Source organism: Branchiostoma belcheri, unplaced genomic scaffold (assembly GCF_001625305.1).
Source record: "Branchiostoma belcheri isolate BF01 breed outbred unplaced genomic scaffold, Haploidv18h27 scaffold5, whole genome shotgun sequence".
Taxonomy (NCBI): domain Eukaryota; kingdom Metazoa; phylum Chordata; class Leptocardii; order Amphioxiformes; family Branchiostomatidae; genus Branchiostoma; species Branchiostoma belcheri.
In genome coordinates this window covers 979,918-1,005,125 of record NW_017804131.1, presented here as the reverse complement: position 1 = coordinate 1,005,125, position 25,208 = coordinate 979,918, and the positions used below count along the sequence as shown (strand labels likewise).

At 41.0% G+C, this 25,208-nt stretch overlaps 1 protein-coding gene across 3 annotated transcripts in view; it reads left to right on the top strand.

The window, feature by feature from the left end:
• The window catches only part of LOC109479956, a 69,480-nt gene that overhangs the window by 29,174 nt on the left and 15,098 nt on the right, over positions 1-25,208 (top strand). The window contains exon 1 of one of the 3 annotated variants that reach the window (XM_019782038.1): positions 21,904-22,085. The exons of the other annotated variants lie outside the window; for them this stretch is intronic. The gene's annotated coding sequence lies outside the window, so the exon portion shown is untranslated. Of the gene's footprint in view, positions 1-21,903; positions 22,086-25,208 lie in introns of those variants that run through there. 3 annotated transcript variants of the gene reach the window in all.

The following is a 25,208-nucleotide window of genomic DNA, read 5'->3' as shown; positions in this document are numbered from 1 at the left end:
AGGACCAGTGAAAGCAATTGGTATTTTTTTTGGAAATGATCCAGAGGTATGCGAACTGATAAACTGGGAGAAGAAGGTAGAGAGACTGAAGAATATATTAAAACTGTGGAAACACAGAAATTTGACTTTATATGGTAAGGTTATTGTTATTAAACAGTTGGCGTTATCAATACTTACTTATAATTTTATGAACATTGAAACACCTGAATGGGTAATAAGGACTGTAGAAAAAGAATGCTGGTCTTTCTTGTGGAATGGAAAGAAGGATAAAATTAGTAGAAAGTGTATGATAGGAGAATACTGTGAAGGAGGTATACAAATGGTGGACCTGAGATCTCAGATACAGGGCTTTCTAGCCAGTTGGGTAAAAAGACTTTGTCAGGGGCCAAATGCCCAATGGAAACTTATTGCTAGGGTTTATTTAAATGAGTGTGGTAAAGATGACATGTTGTTTAGGATGAACTTTTGTTTGAAAAATGATTGTCCAGAACTTCCTACTACTAGTATGCCAACTTTTTACAAGAATGTTATACTGGCTTGGCACTCAGCAGGTGGGGGTGTCAAACAGGAACCACAAACTATGAGTGAAATAATGAATGAAATAATATGGGGAAACCAATACATTAAACTTGACAATAGAACGTTATACTATAAAAACTGGATTAAATCAGGTATCGTAAAAATTCAAGATGTCTTCCTACAAGGCAAGTTTATTACGGCACAGAATTTGTTAGTAAAGTTGAACGACACCAGGAACTTTCTGGCAGAACATAATAATCTTTGTATGGCTATACCAAAACATTGGAAAATGTCTTTGAGTGTGATGAGTAAATATGGGGAACAACAGTGTTTGGGAACACAGCAACTTGGAATTTTTAATACTACTTTTGTTCCTTTAGAGAAATTGACATCCAAGATATTATGCAATAAGATAAAAGCAAAAGAAACAAGACAAAGTAAATGTATTGATGACTGGAGTGAAACACTTGATGTTACAAATTTGGATAAGAAATTGTTATGGAAAAATTTAGTGGTAAATATTAAAGAAAACAAATTGAAAGAATTCAATTTCAAGCTATTGCATAATATTCTTCCATGTAGAGTGAAACTGAACCAATGGAAAATTAGGAATCAAGCTGGTGAAGTATATAGTCCAATGTGCTCACTATGTAATGTTAAGGAAACCTACATTCATATGTTTGTTAATTGCAAAAGGTTGGGGAGCTACTGGCAAAATGTTGAAAATAGATTGACCATTTATCATGGCACTAGAATTAAGCTAAACAATTTGTCAATTTTTTTTGGAATGGATCAAAATTTGGAAGTCTTAGATACAAATATCATTCTGGCGATCACTGTAGCAAAATTTGTCATTTACAAATCCTGGCTGGAATCTAAAGATAAGGATAGCATTCAGCACAACCTATTTTATTTCTTTGTAACCGAGATGTCCTTTAGACATCTATAATTCTGTTCAGTGCATTGTATGTTGTGTATATGTGTATATTTTGTAAATATTTTGTGGCTTGGTCAATAAAGTTTTTGAAAAAAAAAAAAAAAAAAACACCACGACAATGTGACGAAAACCCATAGTTGCAGTCCTGCAGTACCCATAAGGCTGCTACCTTGCGACGGTGACAATGTAGGCTATCAATCTACATTTGTACAACCAGCAGGATGCTCTTGGACTTGAACCAACATCTTATCTTAGCTCAGCTATTTGGAGTTCAGGGGAACGAGTTAAGACGAAGCTAAAGGCAGGCAAACAGTAGGAGGCTGCTGCTTTTGGTTCCCAACTGTGTGCACGTTTTGGCGCCGATTCTTGTAATTGTATGAAAGCTATTGATCACACTCATAGGGTCCCCATACCATTCAGTATCTTGTTAACATATTCATGACTCCAGGGAATGGGATGTACGGAAATGCTCAGTGGTGGGGTATGTAACATAGTTATGTACGGATAGTTTTGACAGAGGAGTGATGCAGTTAGGCGTCGAAACTATGCTATGGTTTTACAGAGGTAATTTCAAACGTATAGGCAATATGTATGGCTTAAAAGTAGACACTAACATACATTGAGGTTATCTGACAGAATGAATGTTGGTCAGTCAGCCACTGCCTTGAGAAATACCTTACTAAAGATGTTGATGACAGTGTAGGCATTGCCGTGACAGTGTAGGCATTGCCGTTGTAAAACAACCATTGCTAGATGGCGTTGCTTAGCATCACAGTCGACAATGTACATTCTTCATAACTACAGCTAAGCGAAGGATTTTATTGCTCAACAATTGTACATGGTACAACGTATGGCAAGAACTATTGAATTTAGTACAAAAAGAGGTGTGATACGTTTGTTAAAAGTTGATGAAGTTGTTTGGTACATTTTACTTCGTCACGTGCCTCAGCCTCGGGTTCCAGTCACCAAAGTTTGATTATTGCCTTTTCACCTCCCCGTGAGAACACGCCCGTGACCCCGGGTCATCTTTCATGAATAGATATTGTCATCTACACGGTATCCAACATACCATAAATCTATAGTCAGTAAGGATTAGGAGAAACTAGGTTCAACGGACCATGTTGTCTGACAGATCTCATTACAGTCTATATGGAGGCCATTAACTTCGGAAAAGTGTCATAAAATACTTCTTTGGGCATAAAACATTTCATAGAATCACTTGAAGATTGTTCCCCCTGGGTTCTATACATAAGCCCATAAGCTGCGCACGATGGTGTTGGTCATTATCTGAATATGGATAAAGATATTTAGGAGTATTTTACGAAGAAAACTAATGCAAATAATGATATTTGGGGCACGGTCAGGCCGTGCGTATATGGGTTTTACGGCCTTTATTTCAATACTGTCTCAACTCGTTAAAGAGATTCATCATCGATAAATGATAATTTCTATTTTCAGAGCGTGACAATCCTCGGGGTATATAACACTAGGTAAATGGGTCATCTGTGTGGGTATGAAGGCCTGCTGTCATATCACCTGCCATTTCAAGCCATCATCTTAGGTACGTGTCTAAACGGTGCATGCAAACTTGTCACTCGTGTTCTAAAATTCTGTAAAGTCAAACTGGAAGAACTACACTACGATGCATCTGATCAGTGTCCTTGTGTACAAAGATTACTATAAAAATGATGTGCAACAAAGCTGTCGGTAATCTAGAATTCCATAACATGTCTTCCTTTTCACCAGAGCAAACATTGTGTGTAGCTGAAGTGAAATATGTATGGCGATATTTGCTGCTTCATGTTGCGTGTTCACAAGAATGGGTTCCCTACACGTAATCCCTTCTAATCCAGTTCACTTTGTTGTGAGAACCCAGTGACTGATGTGGCTGTCATTGAGACGGATATTTGGGTCAGGGCGTGGAATGAAAGATGAACAACATATCTTTCTTTGAGGTCTTAAGACTGTCCCAATTCCAGTAACCAATGTTCCATGTAGAGGTGTTGCATTGCATCACGTTTTCGAAAGAGTGAATTGGCTATGATTGATCACTTGTATTGTGGCTACACATATCTGGTCAAAAGTAAACTTTGCCTTTATCAAACCTTGCGAGGTGGCATGACAGTGGTTCATATACAGACATTGGAGATAAGAGGAGCTCATATGGTCTTCATCATTCTATACAAGCTATTCAACATTGAAATTTCTACCACATTGGTTGAGATACCTTGTAGATACGGCAGAAACAATACAACTAAACTAAATATGAAAGCTGTGGCCTTCTGAAAAGGTTCACTTAGATATATGAAGCCCACATACTCGCATTTGCATATAACGTTTTGTCCTGCCCACTGTCCATTTGCTACTTTGATTTTATTTAATAAACAACACTTTAATAGAGATGATTCAGTGGCAATGGCTAGAGCCCAAGATGTGACACTATAGTACTAGTATTCGTTCACTGTGCATCGTTCTCTCTTTGATAGAAATTGAGTAAACGTGGGTGTACATGTAAGTACATTACCTTCTCTATTATCCTAAATTCGCGGTCTTACACCCCCGTCTAGTCTCCTTTCAATGAGCAAGTGCTTAAAGACCCTTTAGATAGATCCCGACACTCTGTCATGATAAAGCTTGTTTTGGTACTTCATGGACAGGCAGGCAGATCCCTAGGATTAGGTCCGTTCGACACAGTTAATTTGGTCACGAGAGTGAAAATTAATGACTCTCCTGTATTAGAAGTGGCCAACTGTTTCCTCCGATAGTGATAATCTATTCATCATCATTACCCAATGAAAGGAAGACAGATGCAGACGAATCACCACTTCGTCAGATCAACCGGGTTTGATCTTTGGCTTATAATAATCGTACCGTTTGCTGCTCAGTTCCTAACATAAGCTTGCTACAGTCTTGAATGTCTGCGGGGTACGACTAAGACCTATTCATATGGACCATGCTAAATCTTTTATCTTCTTAAGTACTCAATGAGACTTCATAAATCATGAAGTAACTCCCTTCTCCGTGTACAGTTTATGTATCTGTTGTTATATACTGCTGAATACTTCTATTGTGTTATTAAGAAATGAAGCTTTATGAATGCATTTCTGAACCTCTGTGGTGCTTTGTTGATAAATGCGGTTGGAAACTTAACACGGGTTGAAAAGAACAGATATTCTGCCTGCCTTTGGTGCCGTTGCTGCCTGTGCACTTTTATTCCGGTCTCTGCTCGTGCGACCTCCGCTTTCTTGCTCCTTTGTCCCTGCACCAGGCGGGACATGTCCTATTGACTTGTGTATGTGACCCAGAGACATGCAGAGGAAATATTGGGATATAATTCCTAATTCGGGATTAACCTTCTTTTCTATCAGCCCTAACCTTTTCACGGTAAAGCGATCCGGGCTGGGATACGGGTCGTGGTAACCTTGCGGTGGGTCAGACGGGCCCTGGCCTGCCACCTGCGACGCTTGGCGTCACATTACACGCACAGTTGGCGTTTTGTGTGTCCGTTTTATGTGGGACAGTTGCCGCCAGTGCACATCACAAAGATGAATTATGCTGCATAGAAAACCATATAGTCAGTGTGAGAATACCCAAATCTCCAAGAGCGGTTGACAAATGAAGCTACATTCAAGGCTCCGTCTGTGGCTTAGACATTGCCTCTCCACCCACCAATCTTTCAAATAAAACTGAATTCCTTTACTTAGTTTTATCACTCTAAGGACACACATTGTCACACTTTTATCTTGAGGGCCAGAGACTACGGTTAGGCTAAGGACATACAATCACGCTATAAATGAGTTCGAAATATGACAACATGAACACTTTTTCTCAAAATAAATGCTGGCACACAACTTATCGAGTACAAGTACAGAAACATTTATGAATAATTGCTGCATTAGACTCTAAATGATTAGTACTCTAGTCTTTCACGTCCTTGAACGAGACACAACATGAAGCCTTTGTGCAGTTCAGTCGATAGCACCATTACCCTGCGGTCCTTTCGACCACCTAGCGGCGTTGCCTTAGATTACGTGGGCTTCTGTTCCAAAGAAGACGTCGGTATTATGCGGACACAAAGCTTCCGTGTTGATGGATGTGGTGTGCGGTGCTATCAGGCCGGCTGCCGACTAGATTCCCGTACTTTGAGTGGACAAGAGGGCAGATGGAGGGCCCGAGACAATGTTTCTGTCGTGTTCGATAGGAGAGAAGAACGTGAAGAAGGTCGTTAAGCGTCTGCATTTAGATCAGGGACATTCCATCTATTTTGGGGGAGTGTCCGTTATTTCAACGTGTTTTGTTTATGTACATATACGTATGTTTCCAATGCCTTTGGTTTTACACGTGTAAGATACTAGGCATGCTGGTTAAAAGCATGATTGATAATCATTAAAGAGTGTATTCAGAATTAGTATAACACAGGAGATGCATGGGTTATAAATATGCTCAAAGTCTTGGCTAGGAGACAGAGAGGTTCTGGCGTCTGAAACTCTTATCTTGAATCTCAAACGCATTAAAGAGCCCTTTGAATCTTATGTATACCCTCAAGGTTTGTCCTGAGATGACTGCCGTTTCCCAGTGTCAACTATGGTTAATTTAGGTCCTCTTTCCGACGGCGATTGCTGAGCGACTGTAGAACGAAAAAAAATTGCATCAGTATCACCATTGATTTTATAATTGGAATAAGATACACAATGCAAAGGTATGATTTAAAGACAATAACGAAAATTACGGAGCGTTGAAAAATTAGTTTATTGTCTGAAATTATTTGAGCGCTCTGTCAAATATTGGGTAGGCTCTAGTGGGAGGTGGGTGTAAACTTGGCATGACCCAAGAATGATGAACCGTTCCCTGCCTGAGACATGACTCGATCGAGCTACCCGAGTCGATAGGAGATGAATAGGGACTAAAGACACTGACACAGAAGATCGGTGTCCGATTGGGAGTCCATTGTCGTGGATATGTGTCTGGTTATAAGTAATGGTCTTGGAGTCCATCCAGAACTGAAGGTTCGGTGAGTCCAGACTACGTCTGCGAACTCTGGTCTGGGCAAGATAACAGCTACTGTACAAAGCACATTCAGCAGACTAGAAGACATAAAAGCGTACGGATACAAATGTATGCATGAATATATGTATGTATAGATAGGCAGACCCAGAATAGCTAGAGGAGGCCAAGATGTTGTGAAATGGCCGACCACAAAAAGGAGCTTGCGTAAGAGGTTTAGTTGGCTGGTGTTTTCTGGCCTGTTTTCTGGCCTTCGTTGTTTCACTCTTCTTCATAGTCTCTATTGCAAGGGCGAAACTTGTGTTACTTCTGCGCATGTCTTTTATTTATTTGCTTATTTGAGCTGTCACAAAGACAGGGCAGGGGGAACAGGCAGATGCCTTTTGCACGCTCCCTGTCCAGATTTAAAACATATAGAAATCTAAAATACAAGTAATATAGAGGTAATAAGTACAAGTAATCACTAACAATATCCTAAGAAGTAAATAATAAAAAAAAAGAACTGTAATAACTACATTTAACAGAGGAATAATATGTCCATATGGTGAGGAACTGTCTCAATTGTTGTTCAATGTGCAAAACCTTTTTTCTGAGAATTCAATGTGCCAGGAATACCATGGCCTTCATCAGCCTTAACCTTTTGATACAAACTTTCCAATACTAACAGTTTCTGTTGGGAATAAAAGTATGAGATGCGAGTTAATACCATGTAATTGCTTGTCATATGAAAGGTGTAGGTGAAATCAAGCATTCAATTGGTGGTATCAGAAAAACTTATTGGAATTTTGTCTTCTGATTGTTGTGTTGAAATGTTTACTTCGTTCTCTAATTGAATATGAATATGCAGAGTCTACGTAGACATTTTGATAGAGCCATCATATCGAGGTGACATTCATGTATAGAATTTGCTTCGAGTTAGGAATTCCAGCATATTTCTTATACATTAATACATTATGCTACAAAGGTTAATACATTATGCTAGAAAAGGTTAATGCATTATGCTAAAAAGGTTAATACATTATGTTAGGTTCTCCAACATAATTACCATGATGGCCATCACTGGAAGATTTTAAACAAAATGCATAATGACCTTCTCTTCCAGGAAAACCTTGAATCGCAGTCGCCTTGAAAAGCAATGTCAGCTGCCATAGGGAGGGTCCTTGATAACGTATGACTATGGGGTTTACTGTAAATATTATCCAGATCCCAGACTGTACATCTCTCCCATTGTTAGCTGTTTTCCCCGCACAGACTAGTCCAGACCACAAAGAGGGAAGTCGTTCCTTCGAGGGATACTAATCATTCTCCTGGCGTCGATTTATGAACCACTGGCTCTTCTCAACTATTATCGCGCGGTAATTGGTACTGTCGTGCCAGGAAAAACATGTCAGAGGCAGTCATTGTTAATTATTGTTATGAGCAAACGGGCACGGTGCTGGAGCTTAATTCTACACCCTGCTCTTGCGATCAGTGAAAGAGGTGCACGGATTAAAAGTCTATCATACAAAACATAATTCTACTACAATTAATAGTTCTTTACCTTTCTAAACATGGAAACTCATCGTGCTATTTCTAGCTGATGCTGTTCATATTAAGTAACATATAGGCTAACAAATCGTTTAAACAATAGCCTAGATATTCACAATATACAGAAACTTATAGCTAAAACATTTGGCAGGTCATACTATCAACGTATACCTTATGATAGCACTCTCTGCTACTGGCTAGATGAATGCTTTCAGTGTTACGTGGCATCAAAGGCCATATTCGTAGACAAATATTTATATTCCAGAGAGACGTGGTACACATAAAGGTCTCCTTCCGATCGTAAAGGCCAGGAACTGTTCTGTCAGCAAACATTCCATTTCCGCTGAATATTCTGTTCTCTTTATGAGACATGGTCTCTATTTTATAGGCAGCCATGTTTTACTTGGGCACATTCAACTCTTATTTTGTTTTCTTCCAACCACGATATGGTTACTCAACATGGGCTATTCAACATGGGCAATAGCTGCATTGCTTCATACTAGGCATCGCTTCTAATATGTTTTAGCTATTTGTTGGCAGCATGTTGTGGCAATAATGGGAAGTTTTAGTGTGATATGCTTATCAATGCATGGTGTTAGTGCATAATTTGTGTCCGTCTAAAGTAAGATAGATATTTGTTGGCTATATGTTGTGGTTGTGGCAATGGGAAGTTTTAACGTGGTATGTTTATCAATACATGGCGAAGGTGCATAATCTGTGTCGGTCTAAAGCAAGATACTTTATGGTTTAAAATGTGTTTCAAGTGTCTTTTATTAATTTCTTTTTCTTGCCATCAACGTTTGCGTACTCCCATTGCAACTGAAAGATGTTCATCATTCACCGTAGGACCAGACCAGAAAATGCCAATTCCCTGCCATATTGAACAATTTCTCGTTGGTGTCACGGCACCAGCATGTCAAATTAGCATCGCGTCTCGTCACCCGAGCCTGTGGTCGTGCATGACAGCTCGGATCTTAGTTTGCTTACACACCGTGAAATTAGTAATAATGTGGTGTGCTCTGCTAACGCATGCGGTGCACCAGTACGGAAAAACCGGCGCATCGGTGTTGTGTGAGGTATTCTCGCGCTTCATGTCTCTCCTGCCTGTCACTCGGGAAGGCTTTGAACGCGGAATAAGATCATTTGCGAAGATCGCGTCAGTGTTTTGTCGTTCACCGGTGCAAAGTGAACGTGATTGTTCCGCCAGACTAGTACTTCACACTACAAGAGAATAGAATTCTACGCGCTGCACATTTGGGTGCATACTTGGTTACTTTTTGCTTGAATAGATTTCTTGGAACAGGGGCAAGTTAAAGAGTGTAACTGTCAAAACCAAAGCACGGCAACACAATATGGACTCAATCTAACAAAAACTATTGAAATATTTAAATCCTCTTTTGGAGTCACACGTATCCTCAGTGGATTAATATGGATTGACAGTCAACACTTCTTACCCTATAAAAACACGTACCAAATAATCAAACTAGCACGGCCTAATTGACAGCCTTTTCGGGTACAATAGGAGATGCGGGACGGTTTTTACCTCTGCGGTACTGAAAACACGTGCAGGGGTCCCCGGAGATGACTTAGCGTCACCCAGCGCCGCTTCTCAAAAGCTCTTTCATAAATTCAACTCTGGCTCATTTTCCACCGCCCGCATCTTGACTTCTTTATAGAGACAGGGTCGCTCCTAAGGGAGAGGTGCACCAAGGAGCAGACCTGGGCTGTCCCAGAGAACGGGAACTGGATTAGAGTCGAGAGAACCTCTCTCTATTATTCATAACTCCATGTCGTCCCTGTAGACATCTTGTCTATTGCTGTACTACAACATCATTGTCTTAAATAGGACACACTGCGAAACCAAACCGTCATACGGGTAGAAAGACTAATGATACCTTTTACCTTAGATGCCTGAATCGGTCAGTTTGGAAAGGACAACTATTGGAGTTGTTCATAACCTTTGAAGGGTCGGCTCCCATTGTCACGAAGGGGCTTTTCATAGAACTAGTGTTCGTTTTAGCTCTGAAGGTAGAAGTTTAGCCATAAGATTCTCGGTAATGTGTTGACCAATTTTTACTTAGACATTCCAGAGATTCAACAAAAATGATACAAGTTCAAAGCTAATACATTGAGATACAACGTAATGTACACTACAATGTCTGTCTGTTCTTGCGTAGGAACCTGGTAGCATAAGGCCAAGATCTGGTCTATCTTGTCTCAAGGTTGACATCTTGAAAATGTGCATGCTAGTCACCTGTTATGTCAATCCTTCTACAATGTGTGATAAATCTCGATGAACAATTCCTGTGTTGCCCTCCCCTCCACATTGCGGTAAATCCTGATACTTACTATAGATAAACATGCATGTATGTACGTCTGCTTCAGGCATGAGAAACCGCAAAGATACCACAGTCGTATACTAAGATTTTACAACAGACCAAGTCTCCTTGGGCACGACAAGCCTTACAGAGGGCTAAATTACGACTTGCAAACCGATATGCGGTAGACGTATCAGGTATAAATAGCTTACGGTGCCATGTTACAATTCATCATACAAGTATCATAATTTACGAGTCTAAGAGACAAATGGAGCTTAGGTGAACCAACAAAGGAACAGCGGGATTCGTGGTTGCCCGTGTTTTAACTGCAGGGTATTCTCCAGATTTCAAAGACTAGAAATGGCCGTTAATCTCTCAATTCCAAAATTTATAGTTGGTGGGATGCCAGGGTGCTAAGTTTTATGTGAAGCTTTTATCCTGCTATTGTTATTTTTACAATGGATCATAATTTCGTTCAAAGAGGTAATATTTTGCAGAGGGGGCAGACGGTCGTCTGACGCTCTGGCGACCGTTGACATTAATTGCTAGTGGGCAGAGCCCATGCAGCTCTAGCTAGGTCAGGAGTGCGAGGGCTCGTAACGTTTCGTGTTTGCGGTTAAGATAACTTTATTGGTAACTTTATTGGTGACACCGCCCTTCTGAACTATCCATAAAAGTTTGGCGCTTAGCATCAACGATTGCATCGTAAAGACGAAAGTAACATGAACAAGGACGTCTCGTTGCTGATTGGATTACACTCTCTGACGCTCCCCAATAGACACCCAAGCCTCATGTAAAATTTACATGACGTGATAGGCGAAAGTTACCCCTACTTCAAAGTTAAAAGGGGTCCTCCTCCAATTACAGCTCAAATCGCCTGAGAGGGTACCCTTAACCTTCACGCCTGACCTTCAAAACTATTTTCCTGTATCGAACCGCAATGCGAAATTTATGCCGGCAAAGATCAGGAAGATTACCGCCAACTTTCCCGCGCGAGGCGGTGATCCGAGCTCACACTTTTCTGCTGAGTTATGTTTCCCCCGAGAAATCTGCGCCGATTGTAGTGGGCCGAGAAAGGATTAAGCCCTCACTGCACGACACTTGTAGCGATTAAATTGCGATTTGGCGATCTGATAGGGGGTCGGATCTGGGTATTAAACCACATAACAAGTGACGAAACGCAAGTGGCGTGGTGAAGGTTGGACGTCGTCCAGCCATTAAGAGACATGATTTGCCGGAAATGAGTAACCTTACTGACCTTGGGAAGACATTTAAGGGATGTAACCAGACTGCTAAACCTTAAGACATCGTTAAAGGATTTTGTGAGACTTTTCAGTTATTGTTTTCGGTTGGATGGGTACATCAAATAGAAAAGCAAGGCTCTACCTGCAAAACTTTGGAAGACTATCATTATGGGTTTTAACGATGATAATTCAAAAGGCATATAGGAATGAGAGAGAACCATAAAATGCGCTCAAGAACTGCAGCAACCCGGTTGGTAGAATTGGAAAATGTCGACGGAAAAAAATCTATCATGAACATATCTTGTCTTTTCCTATGCCGCCCTTGAACTAGATTTTAGATAACAATTCTTTTCAAAACTCCACATGTATTAGTTTTTGTCGTAGTATGTGGCATTTTTATTTGAAAGGTGTCATCCTGGAGGACGACGCGGTAATAAAATACCTCTTACATCGGTAGTTTGATTCCTTGGTGTGTCCCTTAGTTTGATTCCTTAGTGTGTCCCTAAGTTCTTGCAATTGACGTTAATAACAACAGCTGATATAAGCTGTACCAAAATACCATTAGCTAGTCAAGTGACATGTCAACATTGCTGGATACATGAAAGGCATGGAAAACAACACAACAGCTTCGTGTTGTTAAAGGATTTGTACACTATCATGACTTTTTGAGTGATTTGTCAATAGTTGGAACATCATTCTAAGCAACATGCCGGTACAATTCAGTAGATGAAGTGTTTGGCTGAAGACTAAAACTCATTTTACCTACTCGCTGCATTCTCTGTAACTTCTGAATGTGCACAATCCCACACAGACTCTAGCACGAAGAGAAAAAATAGTATTGTACAATGTTACTAGTCTAGGAGCAGTCTTTTTATAAGTGTTGCTTGCATTGGTGAGCTGCCTATCCTGTGTGCAAATGGTGACATCGCACCAGTTATGAAATATCGTCCCACGATTTTTGCAGCAAATTGGCCCATCGTGCCCTTCTCTCGAAATGTCCCGGATGCCGTGACCTCTTGACCCCTTATCCCACAAGCCTCGTTCTGAGTTATGTCGTTGCACGTTTCTGCCTCATCTCCCTCGTTTTCAGGCGACATGACGGTTTTACTACGGGTAGAACAAATCCCGGGAGAAATCTACCCCGGCTGTAGTGGGTTGGGAGGGGATTAAGTCACTCAAACACAACACCTGTTGGCGCGAAATTACGCTTTACATTTGTGACCCTCGCCCGTTCTGTGCAGCGGTTTGGGTTTTAGAGTACCGTTACTGTGCATTAGGGGCGGAAAGGTGGAGGCTTTGATACAGTGTTGACGTTCACTGGATACCCCCGGCCAAATAGTTAGGATAGCTCTGCCTCACTGATCCTGGATTACTAGCTACACTCATGGATCACAGTAATTTATCTCCCATACTTAAGATCGGAATGATAAAATATCCATAGTCTTTGCCATTCCCATTTATAACAAATCCTACTTTACACCCATGGCCCTTTGAACAAGCGTTTTCAGGACACTTCCAAACGCACATTCCAAGTGGTCTATGACAGTCCACATATGCAGGCTTCAGTTCTCCTAATTATATAAGAGTACTAGTATGCTCCAGGATAATTTCCATTCTAATTGCCTTGTTAGTCCTTCGTTCTTCATTTTTATCGCACTGATTTATATTGTACTGAATTCTAGATTACAAATTATACATTAGTTTGTACTTAGTTTAACGAATTTCAGTCTTGTCCCATCATATTTCCCCTCCAGCCAGGAGGATGTTTACAACTATAAAATATAACAGCAGGGCATAAACCAACTAAAATGAAGAGAATCAGCATCTGTAAAAGATGCATGAGGCTCACGGGGCTCGCTGAGAATTTCTGGCTCAAAGTTTTTGCTGACTGAAGCTTTACGTCCTCACGTACACTTTGATATGGAGATCCATGTGACAACCTTGCAGCTGGACGTGGTATTCATGGCAGTGAATTCATATTCATGGGCCTGGACAGGAATTGATAAGAAAGCAAAGTTCTTAAAAAGGTATGCCTCCACTGAGTGCAGTGCTGACCTGGCGATTCAACCTCAATTTAGCTGATCAAACGGCCAAGAGCCTACATGTATCAGGAAAAGCCAGAAGTACAGCAGTGGAATTTCATCATTCATATGAGTAGACATATACTATTGCACAACTCTCTAGCTACAGTGTAGTTAAGAGCTATCCCCAGGGTTCAGATTCCTTCTTACTTTTTCGTATGTAGAGTGCAAGTTTCCTAAAACCTGCACTCAGTGGCGTCACGATATGGCTCTCACGGTAACCCCTTTTCACACTTTCATACATACACATGTGAGAGGTGGCCTCCTAGTCCTCATTCCCAACTGAGCTGGTGTCCTTAATACTAGGTCAAGTAATATCCTGGCTTAGTTTGTCCGTAAGTTTGGCTATACGTACAGTTCTTTCTTATGACACTTGCTCGAGTGTATGTTGAGAGCACATCGTAGCATTCTGGCGTTTTTTCAATCAGGCAAGACTTCCATGGTCATGGGCGATATATCAAGTACAGTTTTCCTGGAAGTGGGGCTAACGTATTTTATAAGTTTCCGTTGCTAGCAAAAGTTCCTGGAGTGCCTTGCAGAGATAAGACTAAGAACGTTTTCCAGCCCTTCATTTCCCATATACTGAGCTCGTATCGACTAATGATACGACCCGAGGGGGGTTGTCTATCATATACGTCTGAAAATGATCATGACAGGTGTTTCACCTGCAAGTTAGAAAACCAATCAATACGCAAACTGACGATGAATCATCTTGCGAATTTTCATAATTATCATATAAAATGATACCTTTGGCAGACTTTTAAATATCTCTGTCAAACAGATTCAAACGGAAGACAAAAGCAAAGGTTATTGAGTGAAGACCACCTACACTTGGCTAAAGAAAAACGTTGAGTTGAGTTCATGTGGAGACGAAACTTTCAGAGATTTGCGGTTACGTGAATCTTTAACCTAGAAGCAGCCCCGTGGGGCATAGGTGACAGTGCTGTACCAGTTCCGTCTCATAATATAGTAACAAAGGTGAGGGAAGTTAATCCACGTGTCTCCAAAGATGTCTATCACCGGCCTGATAAAAAACAAATCAAAGATGCTATTGATTTGACCTATAAAACTTCTGATCAATCACACTGCGCACAACTGGGCCAAGGTTCGGTACAGGATAATCAAATTGCTTTTGTGGACAGTTTAGTTTCATTATTTATCAGATACATCGATGTTCATTTCAAAAGGTCAAGATGATGGGCTAAAAACCGTGTATGTCATATAGGCAGTACTTAAATTTGATTGGATTGCAGAGCATTCGGTTAGAGATTACGATGCAGGTGTAACAATAAGACGTTGAAATTGGCTATAAATGTACCCTTAGATTTGATTCATTAATCGGAAGTTGTTTTATGTTATTTTGTGGTCACCTGAGATCAAGAAAAGCTGCATATATAACGGTGAAAAGTAGATCTCATGAATAGCTGTTTGCTTTTAAATTCTTTAAAAAAACGGCCATTTATGCGTGCATGTTTTACCTCCCCCCAAGGCCTCGAAAAAGTTTTTAATTTAAAATTTTGAACTATGAAAGTTATGCTACCAAGAAGCCATGTGGACGTTTCTGTCCAGAGATGCCACGAACAGCGAAGGTCTCACAAAATTTTATTTCTGTTCTGACAAACCCATTTTTACACTTAAGCATCCAGCAGGTACATTACATTAACTTGTCAAAGAGATGGCACGGGGACGGGAAAGTAAAGCTTGTGGCATTGCCATGGAGGCAACTTTATAAACACAAACAAGCTTCATTCAGATAAACATGTTGATAATAGAGAATTGCAACATTTTTTTCTCTTTTTCCTTATCTCCTTTCCACTATTGATGAGTAAAAAGTTGTAAGATGATGTTCCAACAAATACTTGATTCCGTGTTCATTTCCAATTGTCCTACTCAATTGTACGGGTTGGGAGAACGTGCAACGTACATAGTCCTTTAAATGAAGTCCGTAACTTTATCAAGCTTAGCTATTTTATAATTTGATTGCCCCAAGTTACAGCTAATGAAGTTTGTAACTTTATCAACGGGTTACAGCTAGGGAAATGACTACGCCATTCTGTAACATCTGATGCGTTCAGGATTCTTTCAATGTTTGACTTAAAAACTAGTAGACTGATTAGTACCGTCTGCGTGGAGGCATTTTGTCCATGAACTTACCAGTTGGCGCTTTGCTGACAGCTGCAGCAGTGGCAACTGATTGATCAGAGCACAACATCTGATGACAAAGTGAGCAAATTGATTGTAACGCTGAACCGTTAACATCTGTAAGTCTGTCACATTTCTCAAAAGACGATGGATACGATATCGTCTGGTAGGCTTTAACATGCCAACATTGGAACAGACAGGCATCGATTATCTTTAGAAGGTGTGGCCGGGTGCGTCATCTACCATGGGGGACCTTTCATCTTGGCAAGGTGGTGTCGTGGTTAGGGGTGTTGACTCAGGATCCAAAGGCTCTGGGTTCGAATCCCTGGTAGATCCAATTTTTGTGTCCTTGGGAAAGGTATCTAATACGTATTTCCTCACTGACTCAGATGAAAATTAGTGCCTAGCTTCGCAAAGGGACGTCCTCTCTGATAGGAGGTAAAGCCGTTGGGCCGTCCCGTGTGTAAGGAGACCCACACCTTGCGCACGTTGAAGATCCCACGACACTTATAAAAAGAGTAGGGAGGGACCCTTTCCGTTGATGATCCGATCGTTCATTAAGATAATGTGCCTAATCATTACCACTGTCAGAAATGACATGCAATTCAAATCATTATGATAGAGCGATGTGTTTTAAAAAACGCGCACAAGCTATGTGTAACATACAGCGCTCCACCTCACCATGCAAAATACCGGTATGTTCTTTCACATCTCTTTTACACTTTATCATTTTGACTACAACAATAAATTTGAGAGAAAGGCTTAAACTGCAATGAGCTACATCGTAAAGTGTTAAATGTGTCTAATTTAATCTAATGTACGGCCAAGGTTTCATATCGATCTCGGGCGCCCCGTTCTTGTGATAAAGAACGGGCAGGGAAGGTCCCCTGGCTGTTCCAGGAATCTGGTGGGGTAAGTTTTCATGTACGTGCTGTAAATATCTCAAATCAAATCAAACTTCATTCAAGCAACTTAGCAGTCTTGAACTCGACTGAATTGTGTTGCTTTAACAGTTTATCGATTAAAAACAATTCTGTCAATTAACAACATTCTGTATTACATTACATTACATGACGATTAATTAACATATAGTAATAGTGCGTCGACGAGGCAAACCATTCCATATGTTAATATTAAAACCCTCTTAAATCCTCTGACATAATGGACTCAACAATGATAAAAAAGAGGTACATAATATGCATAGTGATGTGCACGGGCGTTCCTACGACATGGAATATAGGCCCTCGTCTAGATTTTGTAAGTCTTTCATGGCCCTCACCACGAAGGAGTTGAACAGGGGAGACAACCCAATGGATTGTTCCACAGACATGTTTTATTCCAACTTAACTCGTGCTTCAGTAGCTGTTTTCATTCTAATACCAATTCATACTACCGTTGGAGACATTGTATGGGTAGTTTTGTACGTGTAGCACATTGTTCATTTGTCCCATTGTGGAAGTATATTGGACTGAAATGGCTTGGGTGGCTGTGATTTTGGACCGCTGGTTCAAGCCTTCATGCCATAAATTATGTTGAATGGCTATTTAACATACATGTGGGTACGTGTTGAACATATTGCCAAAGATGCAACTGTATATAGCTAGACGTCTGCATGGTATAGTCAGTAACCTTTGCATAAAGAGTATACAAAAATGCAGCCTTACCATTGCTTTCCAATCCATTTTCACTCCACGTGGCTGAACTTTGTTTTGCATTTCAGATATATTCAAAAGACGAGACAACGATCGATGGCATCAAATATACGAGGGATTTAAACCACCCTGAGGGGTTCATACCTAAAATCTTCACTACTACAAAATTGCGGGTGTAAATCATACTGCGATTGCCCCATTACCAGCACAAAGGGCCAGAAATACCGTACTAAACGGGTGCTAACATCGGTCAAATAGTATAATCGTAAGTCCCCTGTAGTACGTGATTCAGATATCTTGCTCTGCAGTATATTTGAGTCGTTACTGGGTCATAAACGTACCTGAGTACGTTATTGGAAGCAGTGGATGAACGATGAGTGGTATTTTCATGACAAACGAGCACGAGGTCTCAACGTCCCAATCGAAGTCGTTTACTCGTGCAAACCTTCGCCGGTGACAGATAATTCTCCCAGGGCTCCTTGCACACAATCCATCAGATGGTGCTTTAGTGATCAATCAGTTGAGACCGGTGTTAAGGTACCGTCCTCTCTTCTTAGATTCCTGTCAGATTCTAGTCGTAAGATTCTATCTATTGGTCTTTCATGTCGTTACGTATTTTAATATACCACTCCATGTGAGTATTGTTAACGGATCAATAGATACAGTTCCTGATGAAGAAGGACACATTTTGTCACAATCTTCGATACAAGACGAGATCTAGAAAACAAGACGGTGCCAGGGCGATGGATTGTGTACTGCCATGAGAGGTCATGACAAGCTGAAAGTAAACATAAGATGAGGGTTACTTCATTGAAGAAATTGATGAAGGGAAAGAATGAAAGTGTACACGGTCTAACCTTCGCTGCTCCCGTTCGATATGTCGAATCGCAATCATCGTGGGTTACACAAGGGCAGTGACAAAGCCGGTACTTATCAAAAGAATTCCCTTTTAGGTCTTATTGATCAAACGGCCATCCTTTCCTCTTGTCTCACTCACCACAAAAGATTTGACTCACTCCCTCAAAATGACCTACATGAATAAACAGGTCCTAATTGAATCCACTGCCTCTTCCCCAGAGCAAGTGCTTGCAGATGGTCGTTTAGATACATCGGTGAGAGAAAAAGATTTGGTCACAATGTAGTCAGATAGCAGCTGTAGTCGTCTGACGTCTTTCTGACGATAATGATGCGGTGCCCAGTTGATCTTTTAATCAGACAACTTTAGAGTCATGATATTGCTTTGGTCATTAGATGACATCAGTAAACGGTAGGCCCTCGGCCCTCATCTCTTCGTATGAGGTAAATCCAAAGGCTGTTTCTGCCTTTAGGGAAAATGACAACAGCTTTGGAAATATTTTAATGCTCCTTTCATTAAATGGGATCAACAAATCGCAAATCACGGATTTATAACTCATTAAGTCTTGAATAAATGTTCTGCCTGCTAATCTAATAAGGGCACACGTCGACAATTATCGGTTAGGTGCAATTCAAGTTTCTATTTCTTATGATAATAGTGTTTCACGCCACACACATGCCCCAAAACATCATAGTCCACTGGTTTTGGATTGAATCAATGTAATGCAGTCACGTCGTCTGACTTGAGGGTATAGATAATTTAAGATTACACGCCGGAGGAGTAACTAAAGCCTGGATGAAACAGAGAAAAAGTAGGGCATGTTCAACCAAGCGGATAAGTTATCATAATTCGTAATTAACGTACCCCCAAAGAACCAGATTTTAATTTGATTTATGGCTCCTATTTACGCCCTGACACAGGTACTTCATTTTCCGGCTGTTGAACATGATTTACGGCTTTACACCTTTCTTTATAATGTACCTGATACTTCTCCGGACGTTAAGTTTTACCATTACCTCAATATCTGTGAGCCTGAAACTCTAATTTAGGCTACTTGTCTATCGTCAGTAAATTTGCTAGTGTTACTGTGCAAATACATTGCTCATGATCATGATTTGCATGAGAGTTTTTTAAGTTGATATTCGTTCTACGTTGTACTTTCTACACATCACATGCAAAATGTATCGGTGTCAAAAACACGACATTACTAGTGTTGCCTGTTTCAGTACTCTTATACCGACTACACCAGATATACGATAGCTACACTTATTTGCCTCTGTTGATGGCTACTATACGGGCGATCCTATGTCAAATTTAGATGTCAAACATACGACATTACATTGTTTGTGCATACATTCAATACACACACACACACACACACACACACACACACACACACACATATTGAACGAAAGTTACAATGGTTTGGCTCAGCCACTGTTGTTTGCCACTGTCTGGGCGATCCTAAGTCAAATTTAGATATCTGCTCGACAATTTAAACAGGCCAAACTACAGTGATCGATGTGACCGGCCACCGATCTGCCCTACTTCGTAGACAATATACTGATTAGTGCGACCCTTACAGACAATGTCACAGAAATTTGAAGATCAATCGATTCAACTGCACCCTGATACTCCAGGGACGGCGGTATTCCGCTGGGTCTCATTGTGTTCTGTTGCTGCTTGTATTCTCATGTTAGAACCAAACGTGCCCCAAATCTCAACACTAGTTCAGAACCGCTGTATAGAAATAGGGCTATTTATTAGTTTTCTTGCTAACGTTCGATCTGTGTTGACTGATACTTGTGTCACGTCTCCTTGGCCTTTCTGCGAGTACAGCGATGAGCCACTTTTGGATGATTTATAGTATGTCATACGGAAGATAATGGACTATACATGCTAGACAGAATAATAGGTCTATTTTTGCTTCACTAGCTATGGAGACTCCCTATCAAGATTCACGACAGACAGACCATGAATACCTGCTGAATTTGTGTGTACTAAGCCTGAAAGACTGATGGGTACATGGGGATGCTCGCTTCAAATTCCTCCTCCTCCGCCTATAGAGTAAGATTTACGCTACGTCATGTTTAGCCGACGGGTTGGAGAGTATATGACCGGAGCAAATTGGCTTTGAAGTGCAGGTTATTTACGAGGTTTTAAACCCAGAAAGGGGCCAATCAAGCCGTCCGTTTCAGCCATTAGAGCAGAACTGACGACCTTATGCCCAGCTGTATTTTTCTATTTGAAGTATACTGATTGATAGAACAGTCCCACTGGCTCTTCATATGAAGGATATGAAACAGACAAGCAATGATGAATAGAGGCTACTCTAACTTAGAGTCTAAGATGACGCAAGCTTGCATATAATTTCTTCATGTTCATTTTACAGGGCTTTATTATACAGGGTCTTCAGGGAGTTTAGAACCCGTGTCATTCAATCTGTTCATTATTTGCGGAGGAGGTCACCGACTTTTCAAACCCATCATCTATACAGTATATGGCCTGCATATAAAAGGTTGCAATAAGCATGAATGGCATAAACGTTACTGCCGTGAAATAACAGCTGCTAAGTGACAGTGCGTGGGCTGTAACACGTGCAGACAGCAGACCAAAGTCGCCGAGTGGTGCTATCGTGTCGGTAAGTACACGTGAATCGGTATATTTACTGCCACAGGTCCCTATTATTATCCACTAACAGCGGTCCTGAAAGCCTCGTTGGTCATAAAGCCAGCCCGTTACTCTCCTCTGGTACGGGTGAATTTTTATACATTATGTTTCCAAGTCATATTCTGTCTATACAACATGACAGTTTTAGGTCGTAAGCGATGTAGGGTCGCATTTGGGAGTGTGTTTTCATTTTCCTACTAATGGTTTTACTTGACTTTACGGACCCTAGAAGTACCTCTCATCATTGACTGGCCATTGCAGTCATCTTCAGTTTTTAGTATATTTGATTTTCTCAGTGCTATGAAGTTGCTACTAAATTCGGCCCTATAGCCTTGCAGGTTTGTCACCAAAGTTATGGCAGAGTCTTTATCTCTATAGTATTGCAGGAGGCGCCCTTTCTTTTCATTATAGTTAAAAGGCCTTAAATGTGGCAGCTGAACTTGCGTCAATTACCACAAAATGGGGCCGACTCTGTATTGAGTGGCAGTGACGCTGACTAAGCCCAGGCTAGAGTGTGGCCGACATATAGTGGCCTGTGGGCCGATGAAATCCTTTTGTACCAGCCTTAGGCTGTTGTTCTTGATATATTGCTTTGAAGACGAGTAAAACAACCCTAATGTGTGAAACTACCATCTATCTTTAGATGGCAAGAGAGCCATGTGGTCGCGTTATCAGTCTGGAAGTTTAAAAAGTCAGCTTTCTTATCAGCCCAAGGAATTGACAGTGCTGCTAACAAGGACCCGTGGTAATACATTACCAATGCTTAACGAGTCGGCACGGTTCGGCGCTACAACTTGAGCGTTCCCCCTGCCGACGTCAGGCTGTTCGTCATTCCTCGGCAGAGGCTCATCTATATTTCATGCAATTGTGTTTTATTTATGACAGTCATCAGTTATACATACGAGTGCGCAGTGCACACAGAAACATGCGAGTTTCCTATTATTTTCTCCCTCGCAAATCACAACTGGGACTGGGTGAGTAGGGGCGTTTTGATAGACAGTAATTATACAGAGGATAATCAATAGGCGGAATGTTATTTGTGCCGGCGCGTCAGAGCGGGGAGTTCCCAGGCAGAGCGGCGTACTTAACACACCGGACCGGGGACAAGTGTGTCGGGTGGGCTGCTGCAGTGAGCGTGAGTGCCTTCACGTCTTATGTATTCTTTCCGTGGCTTTAAGTGTATTTACTTTGGGAGGATTAAGTCGAGTCAGATGTGAAAGCTATGAATATAACATTGACCGGAAACTGAGCAACGTCCATGTGTCATAGCTGCACGTAGGTTATGCTCTCTTTTTGTTACTATCATTATTGGCACATAGAGACTAGGGCAGGTGAATGTACATTAGTTACAGTTGAGTAAGGTAGCAGCAGCAGCTTGTTTGATGTCTAGACAATAAGTTTGAATCATTGCATCGATCTATATTTTTTACGTCTGATGCGTGGGGGTGACTATAGCTACTGACATAGTTACCTGCCAAACTGACGGGAAAATAGCACAATGTGTTCTCGCTAACCAAACCATACCAAGCTGTGTGGGAGAGATACGCGCCGATATATGCTGCACGGAATTCTTTACTGTCGATTCACTTAGAAGCTGGTCTTCTGAGAGACAGGCTTTTAAATTTGGTGGAAGAGACGCCCACAAAGCGCTGCTTCCCTGTTCTTGGTAAACCCCCCGGGCAGCAGGCAGTTGGTTAGGACGGGAAGTCAGGACGCATTTTTATGTTCGTAAACCGCTTGAAAGGCAGAGGCGCCGTTAGTAATCAAATTAGCAGTCAGTAGTGGAGTCACTCGTGGCTGAAAAGGTGAGATGAACATCTTGTCTTTCTTCAGGCCTGACTTGTAAATCTCATTTTATGAAGTACCGAGTGTTGACTAATGCCCTTAGCTGAAGGTCGCCTTCCTTTTCAAGCTTTATGTTACCGTAATTTCCCAATTACGACCGTTTTCTCCCTTACATGACAGCACCAGGCGGCATATTGGCTACGTACATCTGCAATGTTAGGGGTACAGTGTACGTTCACCATACATAAGATATGGCCGTATAGCTTCCAGATATGAACTTGTATTTTGCATGCTATTCAAAAGCGTGGTCATGTCCTAGGTGTTATTTTTAATCGGGCAAGGGAAAATTTCTAAAATATGGTGAAAACAGGTTGCTTAGATTACACAAAAATGACACTGAATTAAATTTGGTTAAGTGAAAAACAACCGTGCCCCGAGGCATGCTTCCCCATGAGACACTAGTCTGAAAGTCATTGTTGTCTTCCTGTCATATGAACGGTCTCACTTTACAGACAGATGGTGAATATGATGTACAAGGCAGCAGTCGCCTTTTTATCAGAACATGATTCACAATAACACATGGCAATGCCTTGAGCACATGTTGCTTCCCTGCATTGAATGTTCTCTTCACGTTGATATAGGCATACGGGGTCAAATATTTCTCTTTAGAAAGAGATTGGGTAGATTCTGTTGGGTACGATAGCTGCAATACTGACAGTGTTTTGATAACAACTTTAAGATAAGTAGTTGTAAAGGTCCCTTTGCCTGAATGTATGAACCATTTACATCAACATGTAGGAATGTTAAATTATTTTTGATTCCTATGTTGCCAACAAAATGAACAATTAAGTGTTTTAAGTGTCAATTAAGTGAGACATTTCCGAACTGAAAATAGGTTGCGAGACTTTAAAGACGTTTTTAAATAATTAAAATATGATAATACCACCCACTTTGAGGTGTTACAGACAAATGGTTATTATATGATGTACAAGGCTGCAGATTTCTTATCCTATGGAGCGTCTGCATACGTACGTGCAAAGTCCTTGATAATTAGCGTTAGCAACGATAAATATCAACATATTGTCTAGAACTACTCAATGAACAGTGAGGTGTGCATGTTTTAAGTTTAAGAAAACGAGTTTCAGTACTTAACCCTCTGTGACAGCTGATAGTCACGGTGCGTGAGGCAGATCGTACATCACCCGCTACTGTCGCCATCGTGAATGATCGCGCTCGTTATCGGAAATGAATAAGCTGCAAATTTGAGGTATATTAGTTTTGGAAACACATCTGTGTAAATTAGCCATGCCTGTCTGCTCTGCAGAAACGATGCACATTTTTACACGTGTAATTAATGCTCAGTGGGGGATGTGCATGGCGCTGGTTTATTACTGACTGTGTTCTAGCTATAGTGTTGCCTGATGTTTTCCGTTGCAGCTGGTCTAGTCTTTTACAGTTTGAACAACGATGGATTTTACCAAAGCCAAGCATACTGAAGCACTAAGTAAATGTAGTTCACTTCACTTAGATACCCATCCACGATTCAGCAGCAACGATCTGTTAGCGTTGATGCAAAACTTTCAGTCTAGAATCATGGCCCGAACTTTGGGCATCATACTCATGGCAATGCATCCTTCATCTTGGACCGGCGTCAGCAGTAAGGAGATGGGCGGCAGACGTGGCTCGGCGGAGTTGGAGAAAAATCACACACTATTTCCTCCCAATGTGCACGGATCATTAACGTGATAGACTCCATACCTCACCACTTTCCAAGGCGCCTCTGCAGCCACGGAGACAGGCCCGGAGTTTTAACTTCTTCAGGTTTATGACTGCTGATTGGATAGATTAGATTTGAGATGACTACGAGTACAGTCACTGCGCGGCCATGCATCTTTATATTTAGCATGTATTTTCCGACGTTTCTGAGTATGCGAGATGAATAATATAGCCTTTTAGATAAGGGAGGAGATTTAACGTAAATCAGACAAATAACCTGTATTTGGTTGCCTTTTGTCAACACTGGTCTCTTATGAATCTTAATCTGTAAATCCTATATCTAAAATGGATCAGGTTGAATAGTCAGAGGCAGTTCTCAGTTGTGGTCTTTTAGATCAGTTATCGTTACTCGTACTAGGCATCATGGTACATTCAATTTCTCGAAAGTAACTAAGATAGCACGAAGAGAACTTACATTTTAACTACATCGCATGCATAAAAAACTTTCCATTGGAGCTGATGAATTCCTTATCCTTGGTTGATACGATAACTCATACGCCTGAATAGGCCCGGGTACAATTAATATGAAGCTAAGGCATATCTAATGAATGTGACAATGGCACGTTGGGGTATTTCTAGCCGGCACAAGTACACTTAATGGGACCATTAGGGACATGGTTATTTCAAAGCCATATGTACATCATCTGAGCTCAATACTGAGGGGATCAGAGTAACAAAAGCTGTTATTCTCCACAAT